Raw genomic sequence first — 24896 nt, forward strand, 5'->3', positions numbered from 1 at the left:
GGAGGGAGGGAGAAAGGAGGGAGGGAGAAAGGAGGGAGGGAGGGAGGAAGGAGGGAGGAAGAGAGGGAGAAAGGAGGGAGGGAGGAAGGAAGGAAGAAAGGAATGAGAGAGAAAGAGAGGGAGGCAGGAAGGGAGGGAGGAAAGAAAGAAAGGAAAGGAAGGAAGGAGGGGGAAGGGAGGGAGGGAAGGAAGGAAGGAAAAAGGAAGGAAGAAGGAAGGAAGGGAGGATGGCTGAGAGGTTTTCACAGATGAATGACTTTCAGTGGTAAAACCAGGAAAGTCCTAGGCAAACAGAGATGGGTTAGTCACTCTAAGGGAAGGTCTAAAGCAGTACAGTTTAATTCTTCAAGCGCAAAATCAGTCAAAAGGAAAACAAGGAAATCGGTTCAAGCTACAGCACAACGAACTGAGGTTAGCTCTCATACAGGACTTCCTGGCTACTGACCAACAGGCACGGGTAGACATGCCCTTTAGCAACTGGGAAGAAAGCTCAGTGTCCGGGAGGCAACTAGGAGAAATGGCAAAGCGTCTTGCTGGGGATGGAAGGTCCGTGTTGGCTGCTGGTCGCCCTCTGTACGGGGTCAGCTTGGGCTCCACTCTCCTGTGACCCATCGTTCTCACCAAAGCCAGCAGTACATTTCCAAATGCCAGACATTAGAGGCTCAGGGAAGATGCTCAGCCCAATTCCCACTGGGCAGTTGAGGGGCGGGCATATGCTTGGTGGCATGCAGCCTAATCTCAGAGAAAGTGTTCTGATAGAAAGATTCATGATAGCCATCCGGGCTGCAGACACCGGGCCTTAACTTCTAATTCCAAGAGCCCTGCGGTGCACACCTCTTACCTGCCGCCTGGCACTGCGGCCGGTCTCAGGCCAGGCAGATTTACAGCATATTATCAGCAAATGAATGCCACAGCTGGTCTTTGTGCTTCAGAGGAAAGGAAAAGAAAGGAGGACAGTTCAGAACAAAAGGAGGCTGCAGGATCCGAATGATTCTGAATCCCTTTCTAACCTTCTGTGTAGACAGGCTGGAGCTACAGGGTGGGTGGGGATAAGAAGAACCCTGCAGCCATTGTCTACAGAAGGCACTGAGGTCTACAGGGGTGGGTGAGAGCAATGCAGCAAACCAGGGCGTTTCCATAACAAAGGGGAGCATGCTGGCCTCCCCACTCCAGCAGAAAGGGCTGGGAGGAGAGAACAGCATCTCAACTCTGCAGCTCAAACACACTTCCTCATCTGTTGGAGCTCGGTGGTCCAACGTGTCCCTGATGTGTGGCCTCCTGAAGACCACATGGGGGTAAATGAGGTGACTTTAGGATATGGACTGTCAGTATCACAGCCTCTTCTCTAATTCCAGGCAGCAGGACAGGGCCATCAAAAGTACAAGTTTTATTTTTCTCCAACCGGCTATAATGAAAATGTTCAAATATTCAGAAAAGTTGTAAAAGTAACGCGATAAATAGCGCCTAGATTCAACGGCTAACATTTTGGTAGGAATACTCTATCATACCTATTTGATGGATGTGTGTGTATTTTTTCTGCACTATGTGAAGCTGCGGGCATCATGATTCATTACCCCTAAATACTTCTGTCTTCTAGGAAAAAGGCATTCTCCCTTCTACAACCACAACACCATTATCACACCTAAGAAAATGAAAATTCTGTATCATCTAATATCCACATTCAAATTTCCTCATTCGTCCCAAGAATGCATTTTTAACAGATTTTTAAAAATGCATTCTTGTGACACTTCAATCAAGATCCATGCATTATATATCTACTATGTCACTGCATGTAGCATCTTTTCATCTAGACCCGCCACAACCGCCTCTACATTTTTATGACATTGATCTCACGTAGAGTGCAGTTGTCTTGCAGAATGTCCCACATTCTGGATTTGTCAAGTCGCTTTCCCGTGTTGTTATTTGACATTTTTCTCTGTCTCGCATATTTTCTGTAAACTGGAATTTGAACCTAAATGAGATCGAGGTTCGCTTCAGGTTAATTTTGTGAATTAGATTTACGCTTTACCTTTTCAGCAAGGAGGCTTTTTAGAGGGTGCTCTGCACTTCATGTGGCATTACATTACTACATTCAGAGGTAAATAACATAAGGGCGTCACACTATCAATGAAGAGAAGTGTGTCATTTGGTCAAGGCAGTGACAGCTGGTCACCTGTTGTGAAGACACAATTTACCCTCCTTTACTTTACAAAGGCAGCCATGATTGAGGTTGGAACTAGACAAGATCTCTTTTCTCCACCAATCTTTCTCCAAATGGTTATAGCATCTATTGCTAACACCTGCCTGAAATAATTATTAAACTGCAAGTTTAAAAATGATACTTTTCCCCACTGATAGGCGTATATATTCACAAGAAAGGAAATCAGCGTATCAAAGAGATAGCCCCACTCCCATGTTGGCTGGAGCTGTTCACAACAGACAAGATTTGGAAGCAAACTAAGTGTCCATTAACAGATGAATGGATGAAGAGTATGTGGTATGCATACACAGTGGAGTACTATGCAGCCATAAAAAAGAATGAGATCCTGTCATTTGCAACAACATGGATGGAACTGGAGGATATTATGTTAAGTGAAATACACTAGGCACAGAAAGACAGACTTTGCATATTTCCACTCATTTGTGGGCACTAAAAATTAAAACAATTGAACTCATGAAGATAGAGGAGAAGAATGGTTACCACAGGCTGGGAAGGGTAGTGGCAGGGCATGGGGATGGTAATAGGTATAAAAATATAGTTAAATAAAATGAGTATAATTATTTTAGGTATAAAAATATAGTTAAATAAAATGAGTAAGAGTTAGTATTTAATAGCACAACCGGGTGATTACAGTCAATGTAAATGTAATTTTTAATTACATTTAAAAATTAAAAAATAACCAAAAGGGTCTAATTGTAATGTTTGTAACATAGAGCGATGACAAATGCTTGAGGTGATGGATACCCCATTTACCCTGATGTGATTATTACACATTGTATGCCTGTATCAAAATATATTAGATACCCCATAAATATATACACTACTATGTACACACGAAAACTAAAAATTAAAAAATGATGCTTTTTCTGTCTTTCCTTCGTTTCTCCTTCTGTATTAGCTGGTATAAGAATTCTTGGCTGGGTGCGGTGGCTCACGCCTGTAATCCCAGCACTTTGGGAGGCTGAGGAGGGCAGATCATGAGGTCAGGAGTTCGTGACCAGCCTGGTCAACATAGTGAAACCTCATCTCTACTAAACATACAAAAAAAAAAGTGAGCTGGGCATGGTGACATGCACCTGTAATGCCAGCTACTCGGGAGGCTGAGGCAGGGGAATTGCTTGAACCAGGGAGGTGAAGGTTGCAGTGAGCCGATATTGAGCCACTGCACTCCAGCCTAGGTGATAGAGCGAGACTCCATCTCAACAACAACAACAAAAATTCTTAAATAAGTTCTTTCATTTTCTTTCCCTCTTCTCTCTAAAAGTCCCTATAGACTTATGAAATTTAGCCATTCAACATATAACAGCCAACTTCTATCACTTCTCAAGCTAAAATTGTCCCAAATTTGGCTATTGCAAGCCCCATAAACCTGGATTTGGGGCTCTTTTGACACATTTCCAACATTTTTGATGCCTCTTTGCTTTCTGAAACAATTGGATGACCCAAACTCACTTCGTACGTCTCTACCCCAGACCCCAGAGTAAATCATTTCTTCAAAGAATGAGGCTCCTTTCAGCAGGGGGTGGCATTTTTAAACCAAAATCTGAGCTCCAGACATGATAAGCACAAATTCTGCTGCCAGATAACATGGGTTTAAATCTTAATTCAAGTTGGGCATGGTGGCTCACGCCTGTAATCCCAGCACTTTGGGAGGCCAAGGCAAGCGGATCACCTGAGGTCAGGAGTTCAAAACCGTCCTGGCCAACATGGTGAAACCCCATCTCTACTAAAAATACAAAAATTGGCCGGGCATGGTGGCAGGCAACTATAATCGTAGCTACTCAGGAGGCTGAGGCAGGAGAATCGCTTGAACCCATGAGGCAGAGGTTGCAGTGAGCTGAGATTGCACCACTGCACTCCAGCCTGGGCAACAGAGCGAGACTTTGTCTCAAAAGAAAAAAAAAAAATTCTAATTCAGCCACCTACTAGCTGTGTGGTCTCATATAAATCACCTCACAGTTCTGTATGTCAACTTTCTCATCTGTAGAATGGGGGTAGTAATAATAATATATTCCACTTCATTACATTGTTGAAAGGATTAACGGTGTTCCTCTTTGTAAAGCCATTCAAACAGTACTTGGCACCCAGTGAGTGCTATACAGATGTTTGCTAAATATATATGTGGCCTTACGATTTATGAAGACAGGGTGGAAAAGACCCTCAGGCATCCTGAGACAGAGAGAGAAAATTCTCTTTAAAGATTTTATTCAACTTGGATGAACATAAGTGAAAATATCATTATGTTTATTTTTACTCTCTTTCCTTCTATTAATGGCAAGTCATACTGACATGGCAACTGGTTTGACATGTGGAGTCTTGAATCAAAATTTCCTTCCTAATAATGAAAGTACATTTTTATTCAAGTAAAATAGAGATGCACAACAAAGCTTCCTTTTAAAATAAGTGTATTTTTAAAAAATCAAATGAGACAATTTTTTAAAAAATGACTAATTCCTAATAGCTATGGAATGCAATATGTCAAAAATTAATGATGATGGAATGACAGCAATCAAGGTTTGGGCAATACTGTAATAAAGGTGCCTTGGAGAGAATCCTTATTCCTAGTGTTTGGAAAGACATTTCATTTTAAAAATTAAATTATTTTAATATGCTCTGGATGCATGTGTTATAAGGTCCACCACCATCTGAGTCCTTCAGGGCTGAAGACCCAATAGGAGAGCACAGGAGATCTCCATGAGACAACAGAAATGAAGTTGAAAATTCACCTTAATCATATTCTCCCCACCCACCTTTCAGTGAGGAGATGTGGGTGGAGGAAGGGCTTAAATTTCCAGGAGGGCTGCTCCTGGGAGAAGATTGTAGAGTGCTGTGTGGGGTGCTATACATGCCCCCACATATATCTCTATATGCCTTGGTCATAAATGCTTATTCCTTGGAGGAGGGAAATCTGCAAAAATAAATAGTGAAAAATTAAAAAATAAATGCTCATCTTAAACATAGCATCAGAAGCCATAGACCGTCTGCATTGCAGTTTCTCTATGCACAGAATGAGAACTCCCTTGCCATCCACAATCACCCTTGACTTCTTTGTATTAAACCCTGGGCCCCAAAGAGCAGCAACTACAAAATGGGATTCATTGACAAGCAGTTCACAGAGGTCTAAAAACAAACTTAGATAAGAGCCGAGGGTAGGAAGGGGCAAGAATCAAGGTTGACCATGCTCAAGCAGAGAGATGCAAAAGAAAGCAAGGATGGAGTCTGTATGTGGGGTTTGCTCTAGTGACTGACATTCAGTTTTATGCTTTGACATCCAGTCAACTCATCAGCCCTTTCATGAGCATCTGTCACGTGCCAAAACCCAGAGGAACTCAAAAGAAACATCCTACAGCATTACCTAATGATTCCAGCCATTACATGTGCTCTTTTCACTGATAGCCCTGGCTGAAAACTGAGGTTTTAATCAGGTGGCAATTTCAGGGTCTTTAGAGAACCATCCTATGAGAAGTCACTGCAGGGTGACTATTTCTTGGAAATTGTAGATCATTAAAATGGGACTAGTGCCCTAGCCAAACCTCTCCCCGCCTCCCCTTATTCTTTCCTTCAGTCACTTATTCTCATGCAGTTTCCGAAGATGGAAGTTCTCACACCACCATGAAAATGATCAGCTGGAACGGGACCCTCTCCAGAGTACATCTGAGGGTACGGTAGATGTAAAGTGGTAGTGTTTTCTCAACCAAAAATTGGGACATGCAATATGCCAAAAAAAAGTGCCTGTGGGGACAGAGAGACAGGCTATTTTTAAGGTGGGACTCCCTCCGAAAATCCGGGGTGGAAGCTGATGACAATTGTCATGGGGTGTTCACGCTAGTGACTTTTGCACAAGTGCCATTTAGCGTCTGTCTCTTGCTTTTCTCACATACCCAAAGCATCTGCCAGCAGTTGTGTTTGCATGTGCTTTGCGATAGACAGGGAAGGGGGATGTGAGCTCAGCACTCTTTCCTGTATGTGGAATATAGAACTCCCAGGCATAAACAAGCCCCGTGAAGACAGAATACAATAAGGAGGTTGGCAAATGCAGTGGGATGTCCTGATTTTTCTCTCCTCTGGATCCCTGCCCCGAAATATTCAGAGGAAAGCTTCTCAAGTCTGATGTCTTTATAGACTAATACCTGGAGATGTTTTTTAATTTTACATTTTCTTAAAATGCCAAAATAATTAAGGATAATAGAGCCCCTGCTATGGAATAACAACCATTCAATTAGTTGAAGTAAACTCCTGTCAATCTTATGAACAACCAGGGATATAAAATTAAGGACAGCCACAAGAGAACGAAAACTGTGAAGTCAGGATCTGAGGGTGCTGTTTCTGTAAGTGGGCATTCAATAAACATTAGTTCATAAATTTATGAATAAATGAATTCTACCTAAGTTACAAATTAAGAGCCTATATATTTTCTCTATGTCTTTTACATTAGATTTGTGAAGAACAGATCTGATTGATTCTGTCCAGACTATGGACTAATTCATCTTAGATCGCATGACTCACCTCATCCATTTATCTGTGGCCACAAGGATAGATTTTACAGTAGAAATAGCACTACTTAGTAGATAGGATCAGGGATGGGTGGGGAACTTCCAAAGAAGGAAATATGGATAGAGCAGGCACCCCAAAACTTGATCTCAGCCTTCAGTTCTTTGCTAAGGGCATGACAAGGATTATTCATTCACTGTGGCTAAGGGAATTATCATGGTCTGGTCTCCGTGATCTTCGGTGGTTCCCATATGGTCTTAGTGTATGTTGGAACGGTTATGTTTTGCTTCTGTTCTAAAGCCCTAAGTTTGCTTCTGAATTACCCATAATAGTGCAGATGCTTGCTTTCTTCCAATGCATTTCATTGCAGGATTTGAGCTCACTCTCTCACAACCCCTTCTCCTCCCCTTCTCACTTTCCCTTACCCATTCCCTCTTGCTTCCTCTCTTTGGTTCTCCTCCCTCCCACCCACGTACTTTGCTGCTGCATCTCTGTCCTCTTTCACATGTAGAATTAATATTCTTCTGTGGAACTCAGGGAGGGCTGGTTATTGTGTTTGGGTGAGAAGAGCTAGTTATTCTTCTTTGAAATTTGAGCTACAAACAGGCTCCCTGTTGCATAAGGAAATGTAGCTATGATATTTTCTGTGTAACTATAATGCTATTACATATTCCCCCAGCCCTAGAAAATGCAATGAATGGACACTATGGTTGAATCACTCTTTTCCCAATGTTATGTGTCCTGCACTTATACATAGGACACCTAATATAAGGTTAGTTATCTATACACTATCTAGTCATGACAGTGAGAAATAGGTCTGAGGTCTCATGTTTACAACAGTATAACAAGTTAGTAAGGTAGTACTCTATCAAATGCTGTTGGATCCTCCTAAGAGCACATACAGAATGGTACTTCTTCACTCTCTTGATGTTAGACATGAGCATGCGACTTGGTTTCTCCAATGAACCATGGACAGAAATAGAACATATCACTTATAAGTGGAAATGTTAGCAGCCAACATGTGATTTTTTTTTTCCATCCACTTTTTACCTCTACCATGCTGGCAACACTCCAGAGTAGACATTCCATAGGCCTGGGTCCTGGAGCTAGGAGAACCTTCAGTAATTCGTGATAGACCTTCCTCTAAGCCACAGCAATATGGGATTGTTTGTTACTGCAGCATAACTTAGCCTATCCTGACTGATATATATATATATACACACACACACACACACACACACATACACACATAAAAAAATTTCTTTCATGAATTTATATATCTGCCTATCCATCTGTTCAAATACGTAGTGTGTACTTTCTATGCAAAAGGTGTTTGAGTAAAAGAGAATTGATTTTAAGAAGTGATATCAAATAGGACATGTGATATATTTATTTATATATATATGCCTACACATATATATACACACATGTATATGTATATACCTATAATAGGATTGACTGTGGGTAGGGCACAGTGCTAAGTATTTTGAATGAATTCGTTTATGAGATTTTTTCAATTAAAATAAATTTTTGGAGACAGAGTCTCACTCTGTTGCCCAGGCTGGGCTGGAGTGAAGTGGCACAATCATGGTTCACTGGACCTTCCAGGCTCAAGTCGTCCTCCCACACCAGCCTCTGAAGTAGTTGGGACCACAGGAATGCACCACCATGCCTGACTATTTTCTTTGTTAAATGTTTTATAGAATCAGGGTCTAACTATGTCACCCTGTCTGGTCTCGAACTCCTGGGCTCAAGCGATCTTTCTCCCTTGGCCTCCCAAAGTGCTCGGATTCCAGGCATGAGTCACTCACCCAGCCTTAGCTTTTTTTTTTTGAATCATAAGAATCATTATATAGTTTAGGAAAAGAAATAAAAAACTAAGAAAAAACAAAACCCAAGCCTCATAGAGTTTCTGTCTCTTACCCAGCATTGTATAGCTAGCAAGTCATAGATTTGGATTTCAATCCATGTGTGTCCGCCTCCAAACTACTTAACCACTATGCTATATTGCCTCTTTCCAAACACTAAGATAGTTTTGTGTGTCTTCAGAAAACCATGAGAAAGCAAAGAAAAATAAAAACTCTGCCCTTTCAAATCCTTGCAGCCAGCCAGGCTCTCCGGATTTGGTTTGACAGGCTGTCTTCCCTTCAAAATGAAAAGAGAGGCACATGGACAGAAATAAAGGCCAGCTGTTCGGTGGAGCGAGATACCTGTGTGAACGCCAGCAGAGCCAGGCGATTATTTCAGGAGCTGCTGGAGTTGGTGGCTCTGTTCTCGCCTCCAACTACCCTGGATGCGTGAGCCAGGGCTGACATTACCCAAATAAGGGAGATTCTCCCCCAGATTGCATGTTTGTATACGGACTTAGGAAAATGTGAGAGATTCTGGTGAGAACATACTGATACCATCATTAATCAACACCAGGGAGAGAAAATGAAGGGATGAAAAAGGTAGGTTCTTGTATTAGAATAAGATCTGTGGGAACAGATTAGAAATATTGAGAAACCAGAGAATACTTTTGCAAACACTTTTCCATTCTTAAAGTTTCAAAAGTTAACCAATAAAGGCAGCCCCCAATGCACTCATGTATTTATTCATTCATTTGAAAAATTGCCTTCTGAATGCTTGCTGTGTAGGTGACTGAGAAGTGAAGATAGAAACAACATTTTATGGAACAAACACTTATATAAAACCTACTATGTATCAGGCATGATTCCAAATGCTTTACATGTGTTCATTCATTCCATACTCATTTAAAAAATTCCAGAGAGGTAGCTATGCATTATCTCCATTTTGCAGAAGAGGAAACTGAGGCACAGAGAGGTATCTGTTATCTTGCTCAAAATCATGCAACCTCTGGGAATTTTTTTTTCTTTCTTTTTTTGAAATGGAGTCTTGCTCTGTCACCCAGGCTGGAGTACGGTGGTGCAATCTTGGCTCACTGCAACCTCTGCCTCCCGGTTCAAGCGATTCTCCTGCCTCAGCCTCCCAAGTAGTTGGGACTACAGGTGCGTGTCAACAGGCCCGGCTAATTTTTTTGTTTGTTTGTTTGTTTGTTTTTTTGAGACGGGGTCTGGCTCTGTCACCCAGGCTGGAGTGCAGTGGCCCGATGTTAGCTCACTGCAAGCTCCGCCTCCCGGGTTCACGCCATTCTCCTGCCTCAGCCTCCCGAGTAGCTGGGACTACAGGCACCCGCCACCTTGCCCGGCTAGTTTTTTGTATTTTTTTTAGTAGAGACGGGGTTTCACCATGTTAGCCAGGATGGTCTTGATCTCCTGACCTTGTGATCCGCCTGCCTTGCCCTCCCAAAGAACTGGGATTACAGGCGTGAACCACCGCGCCCGGCCAGCCTTTGGGATTTGATCCCTGATGGGTCTGGCTTCCACATTGTACTGATAGCATACTACCTCACAGGGTCCTGGTCTTCAAGCTCGCATGTCAGTAGGGAAGAGAGAAAGAAATCATTGTTTTCTACAGTGTGAAGCCTGTTTTGATTGAGAGATCCGAGGAGAAAGAATTCAGTTCTACTTGGGGACTTTAGGGAGACCTTCACTGAGAAAGAGACCCTTGAATGCTTACATGCATTTGTTAGCCTGGTGGGCAAGTGGAGAAAAGGATCCCTTAGGTGGAAGGAGTGGTTTGAGCAAATGCAGAGGCAGGAGACAGCCTAGGCTCCTCAGGAAAGTGCTGAGGCATGGAATGTGCAAAGGAGGACAGCAGGAGATAAAGCACAAAAGGGTACCGGGTCAGAGGAAGGAGGTGCGCCTCTTCCAACTAGGCACTGCAGGGGTTGAGCGTCTGCCTTCTGCAATGCTGATGTACCAATGGAAAAGCATCTGCTGCTTCGTAGCTCTCTCCCAGCTGTGCTGTTGGAAAGGTACCTGGCAGCTGAGCGCAGGGCTGGCTGGGAGGGTAGGTAGCAGAGTTATTAAGAGAGAGCCCTTTAAAATCAGACAGCTCCGAGCTTGAATCTCAGCTCTCAGTTACCACCTAAGTGGTCTCAGGCAACTGACCAAAACTTCCAGAGCCTCGGCTGCCAAATGGGTTGCTGCAAGGGCTACATATGAAAAGCGGTTATTACTGGATTGGGATGTCAATGTTCCACTTAAAAGGATGTTACTACAGAGTAGGTGAAGGTAGACACATGGCACTACTGCCCTGTCATGAACAGGGTTGTTTCTCCCATCCCACAGTGAAAGGAATTTGTTTGCCCTGATTTATCCATGTTAACACAAGGGGCTTCCTGAAAGACCAAATACAAGGGGAAGTTGATACGCAGTCAGCAGTGCCAATCAAATTGGCTCATGTGGGAAACCAACTCATACTCAGCCTCACAATCAAGGGCTCTAATCCAGAGATGTTCAAACTTTAAAGTGCACACAAATCACTGTGATCTTGTTAAAAGGCAGATTCTGACTCAATAGGACTGGGGAGGAGCCTGGGATTCTGCATTTCCAACCATCTGCCCATGCTGCTATTCCATTGACCGCCATTGGCATGGTCTGGCCCCAATCCACAAGATCACGTTCATCATCCTAAGACCTAAGTTATCGAACCCAAGAGTGAAAATGCAACCCAATGCCTCTCGTTAATTGGCTTATTATCTCATCCTTCCATTCAATATTTTCTGAGCACCTACTTTGTTCCAGGTCCTGAGATAATAAAGACATACATAACATAGGTCCTGTACTCAATCAGCTCGTCCACCCTGTGCACATGGAGAAAGAAAAGAGAAGGGGATTGGGCGTTTGGGGGGTGCTCATTTCATATACGACATCTCAGTGACTTCTCCCAACATTCTATGAAATTGCAACCATTCATTACACATTGGAGACTAGGAAACTACAGCCTGCAGAGTAAGGATAGCTCAGGGCTGGGGCGCGGTGACTCATGCCTGTAATCCCAGCACTTTGGGAGGCCGAGGCGGGTGGAACACCTGAGGTCGGGAGTTCAAGACCAGCCTGGCCAACATGGCGAAACCCCATCTCTACTAAAAATACAAAACTTAGCCAGGTGTGGTGGCGCACGCCTGGAATCCCAGCTACTCAGGAGGCTGAGGCAGGAGAATCGCTTGAACCCAGGAGGTGGAGGTTCCAGTGAGCCAAGCACTCCAGCGCGGGCAATAGCCATTTGTTGGCATTGGGATTTGAAGCCACATCTTTGGATTCCAAGATCACTACCTCCTCGTTTATACTTAACAATAAGTTGTTGATTGTGTTCTCTTTTTATTTACTTTGAGCTTGACTATGTCTCTTTAGGTTTAGAGAGTGAACTTTTTTCCCTCATAAATTTAATTGCTGACATAAAGAGGAAAAATCCTCATGCAATTGAACAAAAGGATGTTTACAACCTTCTTTGAGTCATAGAGCTGCTGGCACATGAAATTTATGACAGCTAGGAAAGGGGAAATAAAAAGAAGGGGAAGACCAAGACAGATGTAACTGTGGAAATGGCATGGTAATATATGGGTTGACATTCTGACACTGTTACATTCAGTTGGGTAACTTTGTGGAGGCCATTTAACCAGCTAATGAAGATTTACTTAATAAATGCTCAAACTTGCCAGAGCTAGACTCCTTAAAACAACCCTATAAATTACAAAGATGGTGGCATGTGCAAGAGACCTTGCACTTGTCTAAGGATGGAATGCAGTTGCCAGAGTTACAAAGGTCATTGTCTAGAAATCTTGTGGCCGTCCCTGGAGGGCTGAGGGACCTATCAAAGGAGTGACTCCGCTGTTTGCACCCCATTCAGATAAATACATACAGATGTTCCTTGAACTTGATCAACTCGCTTCTCAGCATGAATGCAAAATTGATTGGACCCAATCAGAGCTCGTGCCAGTGAAGGCTGGCTGCATACAGAAATAAAATCAGCCACCTCCCATTTACTTAGAAGTCTCTGGCTTAAAATACATTGGAGGAAAATGTGCACTTCACGTTAGAGCAAGAGCCAAATTGCACAGCGACAAAATTATTCCCATCATCATGACAGCCTCAGCCAATCGTTTCCTTTTTTAATGTGCTGAAAGGAGGCAAGTTGGCATCATTAAAAGTATTTTTTTCCCAAAAATACATCATGAAATATGGAGAAACTAGAAACAGAAGAAGGGGGCCCACGCGTAAATCTAATTCTGAGACCGGACTATGGAGATTGTCTGTTCTGGTTGCACTACTAAGGAAAGAGGTTGTATTTTTTGCCTCCCGCCTCTCTTGATGGCCTGAGGTTGATGTGGATGTAGATTTTTTTCCTTTAATTCAGCTCCCGTATTTCAGGCAGTTCCCCTTTCACTGAATGATTATCCCCAGTAACCTTTGATCTTCACTCTTCCTTGATGAAAAACTGCAACTGTATCATGTCTTTTTGATGTGGTCTTTCTTAAGTACTTAGTCAAGGAGATCATTGATCCTGCACGCCTTCATTTCCTCTTCCCGAATGAGCCCAGTGTTCCCTTCACCATTCCTTCTGTCTTTCATTACCGAACGAAGTTCTAGAAGCCAAGCCAGGATGCTCTGATGTGAAAACTGCCTCAAAGGGAAAGGTTAACGTGAAGCCAGCGCTCAGCCAGCCTGTCTGAGAGATCCTTGTTCCTGAGCCATGAAGCGATGCTTCTTCATATCCATTTTTGTCCTTCAGCTTCTTTCTCTGGAGAAATTTTTTTTTCTCTAATTCAGCCCCAGCAAATTGTCGGGCTCCTAACTCAGTCTCAGAAATTCTGATTTCCAGATGTCTTATGCCCTTTAATATCTGTTTCGGATTACCACCCTCACCACTGAGAACTGAAAGCATGTGTTTCTTCTTCTGTGCTGAGTTGGATTTTGTTCTTTTTTCGAACCTTATCCTCGGAAATTAGACTTTGCTGTCTTTGGTTGTTTCTAGTACACGACTGAGATTTCCTTTCCAGCACAGTGACTTAATATCCCTTTCTGGAATATTACCTATGGAGAAAAGGAGTAAATTCTTCAAGATTTTGAATATTCTATAAGACTATGTCCCCATTTTTACTTCAGAGGAAATCGGTCACCATTGATTTTAAGGATGAAAGTTGCACAGATGAAGAGGGAGCATATTATTCAAATCAAAGCCCAGTAATTCTGGGATGATCAAAGGTTTCATCTCACATGTCAAGTCAAATAAATCTGTAGTGTTGTCTCACACGCTGTGGTGAGAAAATTCTGAGGCTGGGTTCAGACTGGATGAGAAAATGTGGTGGAAAAGTTCAGTAATGTCTGCCATAGGTGATATGTTAGGACATCTATTCACTGTTTAAAATGCTAACTCTCGCATAAGAAAATCCACAGTTTTTCTGATATACCTACCAGATATATTTTAAAGAAGTTTCAAGAAAAAGTCAAGATTTCCAGGGCAAACTATTAAGTGGTCTGTCCCTAAAGCAGACACTTGTGTCAAAAGGTTTTATTACACATGCCAACTCCGATTGATAAGTGATTGTCAGGATGGCTGGGTTAATCTCCATAATTGATTAGTAATGTCTACCACAGGTGAAGACATGGACGTGGTGCTACATGTACCCAGTATTTTCTCTCCTGGTTTAGCTCAATATGCCATTTACTCTGTCTTGGGAAAGTAATAAAGCAATGAAGTTTTTGAAGGCATCCCACAGAGTCAGGGCATGGGTTCGTCTCATATGTGTTAGAGGAGAAGCAGAAATAAATTGAATAAGGCAAAATATTAACAACCCTGCACCCAAGATTTAGAGCATATACTTTCTTCCATCCCATATGGAATATTTACAAACTCTGACCATATATTGGCCATAAAGCAAGTGTCAATAGCATTTAGGCCACTTTCTAAAACCATATAGGAAAATAAAAGTAAAACCCCTACTATGGTTTGAATATTTGGGCCTCCTCTAAAGTTCACAGGTTGAAACATAATCCCCAATGTGATAATGTTGGGAGGGGAGGCCTTTAGGAGTCATGAGAGCAGAGCCCTGATGAGTGGATCAAAGCCATAATAAAAGGCCAAGTTCAGCCCCCTTTGCCTCTGTGCTCTTCTGCCACGTGAGGAATAATATGTTCCCCCTCCAGAGAATGCAGGATTTCAGGTGTCATCCTGAGCAGAAAGACGAGACACAAAACTTGCCAGCATCTTGATCTTGGACTTCCCAGACTCCAGAACTGTGAGAAGTAAGTCTCTGTTCTTTATGAATTACACAGTCTCAGATATTCTGTGATGGCAGCACAAAATGAACTAAGACAACTCCTAAACAATTTGATAGCTATGTGAAAAATTCACTATATATTTGCAGTTTTAAAAACATGCTTCTGAATAATTCAGATACTATCTGACATAATTTATTTGTGCATTTTTTTTTTGCCTTTCCTCATATGAATGCAAGCTTCATGAAGTTGAGGAGCTATGTTCATTGTACTACCCACAGCATATACATAGATCCAAACTTATTTGAGTAGGGTCATGGTGAATAAATGAATGAATGAATATCAACACTTAAGATATTTACGAAGTACTTGAAGGGAAATGTGTAATCTTAAGTACATATATTAGCCAGGAATAAAGATAGAATACGATTGAAACATTTACCTTGGGATATTAAAAAATAAACAGTAAACTGAAAAAAAGTGGAGTTTTCTAAATGAGCAGAGTTTAGTGGAACGTAAATAGCAGGAATAAGAAGAGAACAAAACAATTATCAGGGCCATTTGGTATTTTTTTGGCAAAATCTATAAATTTTCAAGAAACAAATAATCGTATTTCTTATAAAACATTTTTAAAAGAATAGAAAAAGAAGAATGGTGAAGTTGATTTTATAATAAAATATAACCTTTATATCAAAGACAAGCAAGAAAAGTTATATCGATCTTATTTATAGATTTATGTGTAAAAGTTTTAAACAAAATATTAGTAAACAAAAATCTAGCAGCATGAATAGAAACAAACAGATAACCATAACCAAATAGAGTTTGTTCTAGGAATGTAAAGACAGTATAACATTAGAAAATCTATTAACGTAAGTTATTATGTACCAGATTCAAGCTGAAAAATAACCGTCTTCATATAGGCAGAAAAAAACATTCAGTAAAATTTCACATTCATTCATGTGTTAAAAGAAAAATGTTAGCAACTAGGAATAGTAGGAGAAATTCTTAACATTTGAAGCAAATTTGCACTTGATATGACTGTCTATATATGAAAATCAAGACTATCTAGGGCAAACTATCATGTTTTTTTAAAAAACATTCTGAATACAAAGTCAAATAAAATTAGCATATTTGAACACTTTCAACAATAAGTTAGAAGACATCATTTTAATGTCTTATTCATAATAGCAAACAGAAAACAAGCTTCTATAGGATAAATGTATTGAAAGACCTGTCATTATAGGGACAAATATAACACTTAACTAAAGGATAAAAGTGAAGATCATTTGGAGAGGAACACCAGGTTCATGGAAAAAAGCACCATAATAAAGATGGAAATGTTCCAGATTGATCTATACAACCAATGATTCAATCAAAACTCAAGCAGATCATTTTTCATAACACTTGACAAGCAGACCCGAAAATTCACAAAGACATGTTGAAGCCAAGAATAGCCAAAACAATTTTGAATAAGAAGAACAAAGATGAAACACCCGTAAGATGTTAAGACTGGTTATACAACTTAAATAAAAGAGTGTGGATCTGGTGTTGGGAGGGACTATTAGAACAATGTTAAAAATATCCGTGAAAACAGTCCAGAATAAAGATGATGTCTGCAGTAAACGAAACTGAATATACAAAAAATTCCTAAAGTCAGTAAGAAAAAAGACAAAACAGAGTAGAAAAATGGGCAAAGGTTGTGAATAGCAATTCATACCTGAAAGAACACAAATCTTCCATAAACATTTTGAAAAGGTGCTTAGGGAAATGCAGTTTTTAAAATCATCTCATAGCCATTGAATTATCAAAGTTTCTTCATAAGGATGTGGAAAATTCACATTTTGATACAGCTGGCGGGAGTAAAAATGTATGCAATCATTTTGTAAAGGGATGTGGAGTTACCTGCTTTGTTACATTGGTTCTGAGACATGCCTCCTCCACCTCCACACGTACTGACCCCCTGCCACATTTTAACATTGCCTGAATCCAAATCCATCTTACAATTGCTGCTTTCTTAATATTTTAAACAACATTTTGGGTGCAACTTACATTAGATGGCCTCTTGGTTTCATAAAATATGTAGTAAATTTGAAGATGTTCACCCTTTTGGATCTAGCAGTTTGATTCCTAGATGCATTTCTAGAAAAACTCACATCTACACACAAAGATATATACAATGCTATTCATTGTCAAATTTGTTTTTCTTTTAAAAGTTTTGCTCTCAGAAGCTAAAAAATTGGTTTCTTTCATGCTTATTTCAGTAAGAATACTGTTGCCTACACACAGAGAAAAATGTATTACCTCCCATAAGAGGTCGAGAAGAGTTGTTTAATTTCCTGACTCAATAATGATCTCAAGATCTCAGATTTATTCTATTTCTCTGCTTTGCCACCGTTGGCTTTTTGATTCATTTATTTATACTTGCTCACTTCCTGATCACAACTTCCCTACCTTAACAAGTGCAGGAGCTTCAAATGATCTCATTATTCCTACTATTATCTTAATTTTGAAATAATTGTAGGTTCCCAGGAAGTTGCAAAGATAGTACAAAGAGGTCTTGTATACCAATTACTCAGTTTCTCTCAATGACTGCAACTTCCACAACTTCGAAACAATGTCAGAACCAGGAAACTGACATTGGTACAATGTGCATGTATATAATTTTATATCATTTGATCATATGTTCAGATTCATGAAACCTCCACCATGATTATTTAAAATCAAGATGGGGAACTATTCGCACACCACAGAGATTTCTCTCACGGCATCCCTGTACAGTCTCAGTCATCTCCCTAATTCCAAACATCCCCTAATTTCTGGAATTTTTGTTTTCCATCTCTAACATTACATTTGACGGTAACACATAGCAACTTACTTTGCAAAGCAGCAAAAAATAAGATGGATGGATGGATAAATGGATAAAAGAATGCAGATATGTGGAGTAATAAGGCACATATAGCAAAATGTTAAAGAATCTGGGTGGAGGGTGTATGGTTGTTCAATGCACAACTCTTTACATTTGTCTGTATACTTGCAAATTTTCATCAATATAATATGGGAACCAGATTGATCTAAATGTCCACCAGGAGGGAAATGAATAAGTAAATTGTAGTATATACTATAAGTATACTATATGTCTATAACAGACGATTCTATAGCATTGAAGAAGAAGGAACTAGATCTTCATGTAACAATATGGCTAAATATCAAAAACAGTATACTGAGTAATGAAAAGGTACGTTTCAGAATAATGTAGATGATGCAATTGAAGCGAACACTTACAAAATATCAGAAAGGTAACCACCTCTTTGAAGTTTTTTTACTGGTTTTCATAACTGATTATACAATAACATCATGTGTGACACCTGGATATTGTCGAGAACATGGGTGCATGCTATATTCTTTTCACTTTTCGTATTTGAAATGCATTACTATTGAAGAAAATTTAAATCAAAAAAGAAACGCCACATAGGTCTGCATACGGTGGAAGACACTGGCTCAAATTTAGACTTCAGAGAAGTGTGAGTCACCTTCTACACATTCCTTTTATAGTCGTTCAAATTATGGGACACATTTGCCAATTACTTTACTTAAGAACAAGGTACTTCGGGGAGAAAACACATTATTCTGAAACGACCTCAATCAATGCTAGCTTTGGATGTTTATAGAGGTCCCATGACAGAATCAGTAAACAAGGAAGCAGGTAAATTTAACACGCATTTAGTAATTATTCCTGGGAGTACGGCCTTACCACTGCAAGTGTTGGTTATCATTATAAATAAAACCTGTAAAGCTACTTGAAAACGAAGCAGACTAAGAGCTTGTATTTTGTAGTCAACAAGCAGATATACACAGAACAGATGTTTTTTTAAAGAAGCTGTTCATCATGTGAAAAAAAGCTCATCATCACTGGTCATTAGAGAAATGCAAATCAAAACCACAATGAGATACCACCTCATGCCAGTTAGAATGGCAATCATTAAAAAGTCAGGAAACAACAGATGCTGGAGAGGATGTGGAGAAATAGCAACGCTTTTACACAGTTGGTGGGAGTGTAAATTAGTTCAACCATTGTGGACAACAGTGTGGCAATTCCTCAAGGATCTAGAACCAGTAATACCATTTGCCCCAGCAATCCCATTACTGGGTATATACCCAAAGGATTATAAATCATTCTACTATAAAGACACACGCACACATATGTTTATTGCAGCACTGTTCACAATAGCAAAGACTTGGAACCAACCCAAATGGCCATCAATGATAGACTGGATAAAGAAAATGTGGCACATATACACCATGGAATACTATGCAGCCATAAAAAGGATGAGTTCATGTCCTTTGCATGGACATGGATGAAGCTGGAAACCATCATTCTCAGCAAACTAACGCAGGAACAGAAAACCAAACACCGCATGTTCTCACCCATAAGTGGGAGTTGAACAATGAGAACATATGGACACAGGGAGGGGAACATCACATACCAGGGCCTGTCGGGGGATGGGGAAAGGGAGGAGGGACAGCATTAGGAGAAATAGCTAATGTACATGACAGTTGGATGGGTGCACCAAACCACCATGGCATTTGTATGCCTATATAACAAACCTGCACGTTCTGCACATGTATCCCAGAACTTAAAGTATAATAATTTTATATATAAAAAAAGCTGTTCATGCTTTTCTTATCACAAAAGTTAAGATAGTATTGCCTCCAGGGAAAATAATGAGTTTTGATCTTTTGAGGACCTGGAAATATGCTATTTCTTTTTCTGGGTGGTTAGGACAGCTGTGTTTGCTTTATAATTATCCATTGAGCCATTCACATGTTTTGTGGATATCTTTGTATTTTGTTATTATTATTATTAGTAATAGTAGTACTGAGACAGAGTCTCACTCTGTTGCCTAGGCTGGAGTGCAGCGGCGTGATCTCAACTCACTGAAACCTCCACCTCTTGGGTTCAAGCGATTCTCGTGCCTCAGCCTCCAAGTAGCTTGGACTACAGGTGTGCACCACCATGCGCAGCTAATTTTTCGTATTTTTAGTAGAGACAGGGTTTCATCATGTTGGCCAGGCTGGTCTTGAACTCCTGACCTCAAGTAATCTGCCTGCCTCGGCCTCCTCAAAGTGTTGGGATTATAGGCGTGAGCCACCGTGCCCAGCTATTTTGTTATGTTTTACAATAAAACAAAAGGTGTCCTAAAGTTGTGCGAATTAGTACCTGCAAGTTGGAATACAATTTCCAGTGAACTCAAAAATTGCTAGATCTCAAGTACTTTGGATGAAAGTGAAATTAGCATCCTCAGGAAAATTGTGGGAGGAATCATACCAATGTCAGTTTCCTGGTTTTGAGTCAGGAAAACGACTCAAAAATGTCCCCTGTTATGCCAGAGAAAATCACATAGAAAATGCATGGAAAAATTTGAATGATTTACTGAAATGCAATAAAAGAAGCCTTATATATAAATTATAATTCTGTATATAATTTACATGTATGTGTAACTAAACAACAAACTTACTATGATCACTAGATATGAAGCAATGTTATCAATGTCTCACAACTGTAAAAATGTACTTTGGCTAAAAATTTTTAAAGGGTGAAGAATCTTCTTGTTGAGAAAATGATGATCACCATGCATTTGAGGCCACCTTATTTGTAGGCATAGACAGTTTTTCACAATTATGATAGCTAACACAGGACTTTTCTCTTTTAAATTGTGTATTGCAAATACTTGTTTTAAAAAAGTCATATCTTGAAAGATCTTTACAAATCATCCACGTTTTTCCTTTTCTCTCACGTAGAGCAAGGAAAGGAGGGAAGAGTTTGATCCTCCTGAAGGGAAGATTGCCCTCCTAAAAACTTGGATATAAAGAAAAATAATAGAGTTGTCAGAAAGATTTCACTCTCCCCATGGTCCTGATAGATATTTGTCAACTCTTGTCAGAATGGCTTGTCATTCTAACACTTTGCTCTTCCCTCAAAAACAAGAAGCTACCAGCACGAAGGCACAAGAGCAATGACTAAGACAGAATCTGCACATTCCTAAATCATTATGCAGGAGGGTGATATGCCAAGATAAATCAGGGTTGAATGGGAAAGAGCTAATGTTTGGTGAGGAAATATTTATTATGGGTCACTATTGCATCATTTCAGAATACTGAGGCAAGGACAGGGAGAGAGGATAAGTAAATTCATGTGATGGAAAATGAAATTTTAAAAACATATTTACAATTCATGAAAGGTCACAATATTTAAGCCCTGGGACAGTTAGAAACTACTTTATTTCACACAATGCCTTTGAAAACCAATAAGAGGCTGGGCATGGTTGCTCAAGCCTGTAATCCCAGCACTTTCGGAGGCCAAGACGGACGGATCACGAGGTCAGGAGATCAAGACTAGCCTGGCTAACACGGTGAAACCCCGTCTCTACTGAAAAAATACAAAAAACTAGCCGGGCGAGGTGGCGGGTGCCTGTAGTCCCAGCTACTCGGGAGGCTGAGGCAGGAGAATAGCGTAAACCCGGGAGGCGGAGCTTGCAGTGAGCTGAGATCTGGCCACTGCACTCCAGTCTGGGCGACAGAGCGAGACTCCGTCTCAAAAAAAAAAAAAAAAAAAGAAAGAAAGAAAACCAATAAGAACAACAAAAAAACATGGAGTCCACAAAACAATTTTTAGACAGATGTGTTGTTTATTTGATAGTACAAAACAAATATAAATTGAGCATCCTGATAGTATATTTGCCTAGCCTATTGTTAGGCTACCTTTTGGTGAACATCCAGAGAAAAGTTCTTTCTGGTATTGATTACATGAAACTGGTACCTTCCTATAGGACAACCAATCACAAAGTGTGAAAGTGATGTAAGATCTCTTTGACGCACCTACAAGTTTCATTGTGGGTGTTTATGGAAACTCCTTGTCAAATCTCTGTTTTACATGCTATTACTATACATAGTCACACACAAGACTGAAAGAATCGTGTGTGGCCCAGATCTAGGAGAGATGTCTGATAGTAGGGAGCCTGGGACTTCAAGAAGTCAAAAGACTAGATTGATAGGAGGCAGTGCTTAATGCAAAGTAGGCAGTCAGTAAATACTGGTTGAATGAATGAAGTAGACTAGATGGAGGTCTAGGAGTGGGCCATTTAAGGTCATAGATACATATGAATCCAAGTATTCAGGGACTCAACTGACTTCTAGGGATTGGGAAAATTCCAGGGGTCTTTCCACTCACTCCAGAGATGGGGAAGAAGACTAGTTCAGCAAAGAACAATGATGCAATTAGGCTATGACTACTACTAAGGGGTGGAGTTTTCCAATATAAGCATTTTATCTCTTGGATTAAAAACACTGAGTGGGCTGGGCGCCGGTGGCTCAGGCCTGTAATTCCAACACTTTGGGAGGCCAAGGCGGGTGGATCGTGAGGTCAGAAGTTCGAGACCAGCCTGGCCAATATAGTAAAACCCCGTCTCTACTAAAAATACAAAAATTAGCTGGGTGTGGTGTGCGTGCCTGTAATCCCAGCTAGTCGGGAGGCTGAGGCAGAAGAATCGCTTAAACCCGGGAGGTGGAGGTTGCAGTGAGCCAAGATCACGCTACTGCACTCCAGCTTGGGCAACAGAGCAAGACTCCGTCTCAAACAAACAAACAAAACCACACACACACACACACACACACACACACACAAAACCACTCAGTGGTTTCCCACTTTTTGTAGAAGAAAGTCCAACTCTTTACTATGATTGTGCTTGTTCAACTTCTTCCTGAAGCAGATCTTGAAGATGGGGAGAGGTGATAAGTAAATCCATATGATGGAAAATGAAATTTTTAAAACATATTTACAATTCATGGCAGGCTAGCATATTTTAAGTCCTGAGACATTTAGAAACTACCTTATTTCACACAATGCTTTTGAAAACCAGTAAGAACACAAAACCATCATTGAGTCCACAAAACAATTTTTAGACAGAAGTGTTGTATATTTGATAGTACAAAACAAATATAAATTGAGCATCCTGATGATGTATTTGCATAGCCTATTGTTAGGCTACCATTTGGTGATATCCAGAGAAAAGTTCCTTCTGCTATTGGTTATATGAAACTGGTACTTTCCTATAGGACAGGTAGGAAAGATTTTGGTGCACGTCATTGATGAAGGAAGTGCTTCCAAGACAGCTGGCTAGAGGAGGAGGAGGTAAGGAAGAATGTGACTTGAGGCCATGTTCTACCCTCAGCCTGACCCCAGAGGGAGTGGTGGAGCATAAATTGCATCTCAGAGTTTGTTCTGCCTCAAGACAAGGAAACTAGGGACTTGTGCTCCCCACCAGTAGGTTAACTGCTATAGGATATTCCAGGGGGTGCCGGCTCAGTTCTCAGGATAGGTGAGGTGGTTCCAATAGACCCAGAGAAATCTTCTGTAGAAGGTCGCACATGCCAGTCATTAACAGCAAGGCACACAGAAGCTGGCGGAGGTATACACAGAGCTATTAAAAGAGATTGGAGGAGATTTGGAAGGGACAAAATATATGTCTGCTACAACAGTCATTTACAAGCCCACATGATGTTGTTCCACCAAGCTCGCTACCCTCCTCTGTCCCCGAGGTCTCTGTATTAGCAAAGGTTCTCCAGAAAAACAGAACCAATAAGTTACATCTTTCTCTTTCTTTTCTTTCCTTTCTCTTTCCTTTCTCCTTCCTTCCTTCTTTTCTTTTCTTTCTCTTTTCTTGTGGGAGATTTAAAATAAGGAATTGGCACACATGATTATGGAGGTTGAGAAGTTCCACGATCTGCCACTGGGAAGCTAGAGACCCAGAAGAGCTGGTGGTGTAAGTTCCAGCTCAGGCACAGGAGAAGACAGATATTGCAGCTCAAAAACAGGCAGAGAGAGAGAATTCTTTTTCTTCTTTTTTGTCCTAATTGGGTCTACAACTGATTGGATAAGGCTCATCCACACTGGGCAGGGCTTTATCTAATTTCTACCAATTCCAATGCTAATCTCACCCAGAAATGCCTTCACAGACATACATAGAATATCTAGCTACATATCTGGGTACCCTGTGGTGCAGTCAAGGTCACACATAAAATTAACCTTCACACTCTCATCATTAGTTTCTGCACTCAAGCCACAGAGGTTCTGTACCTGGGGTATGAATGTATAGATTGAGCTCAGTCAAGGCAAAATAAGGTAATGCTAGCCAGGAGAGTTTAGGTGCTGAATTCTGAAAACGATGTCATAGAAAGGCTATAGTGACCCCATTCCAAAGAAGTTAGTTTTGGATTCTTGGTTTATTTTATTTATTTTTTCTTCAGTGAGTCTTGTCTTCTAAAGCACAGGCTACAGACTGGCTTTTTATTTTATTGAGCTCCAGAAGCCAGAAGAAAAGATAGAAACCTTTTTCCTACAACACGAATTCTCAAAAGAGCTTATCTTGTCCCCAAGAGGGAGAAAGTTGGTTCTTTGGGGGAGAGGGTGAAAAACAATCTTATTCTTTTTATGAATAAAGCACAGATATACATATAGTACATTAACACATACATTCAGTGTATCTATGGTTTTAAAACTTTCATCGGGAGGCCGGGCACAGTGGCTCATGCCTGTAATCCTAGCACTTTGGGAGGCTGAGGCAGGTAGATTGCCAGAGCTCAGGAGTTTGAGACCAGCCTGGGCAACGTGGTGAAATCCCATCTCTACGAAAAAATACAAAAAAAAAAAAAAAAAAAAATTAACCGGACATGGTGGCACATACCTGTAGTCCCAGCTACTAGGGAGGCTGACGCATGAGAATTGCTTGAGATCGGGAGGCAGAGGTTACAGTGAGGCAAGATTGGGCCACTGTACTCCAGTCTGGGTAACAGAGTGAGACTCTCAAAAAAAATTTTTTTTTTCATTGAGGGATGATTAGAAACAAATGTTTAAAATGACTCTGGGAGAAGGGAAACAATAATAATGATTTTAAGAAATTAAGAAAGACAGGCCGGGCGCGGTGGCTCAAGCCTGTAATCCCAGCACTTTGGGAGGCCGAGACGGGCGGATCACGAGGTCAGGAGATCGAGACCATCCTGGCTAA

Source organism: Mandrillus leucophaeus, unplaced genomic scaffold (genome assembly GCF_000951045.1).
Source record: "Mandrillus leucophaeus isolate KB7577 unplaced genomic scaffold, Mleu.le_1.0 Scaffold390, whole genome shotgun sequence".
Taxonomy (NCBI): domain Eukaryota; kingdom Metazoa; phylum Chordata; class Mammalia; order Primates; family Cercopithecidae; genus Mandrillus; species Mandrillus leucophaeus.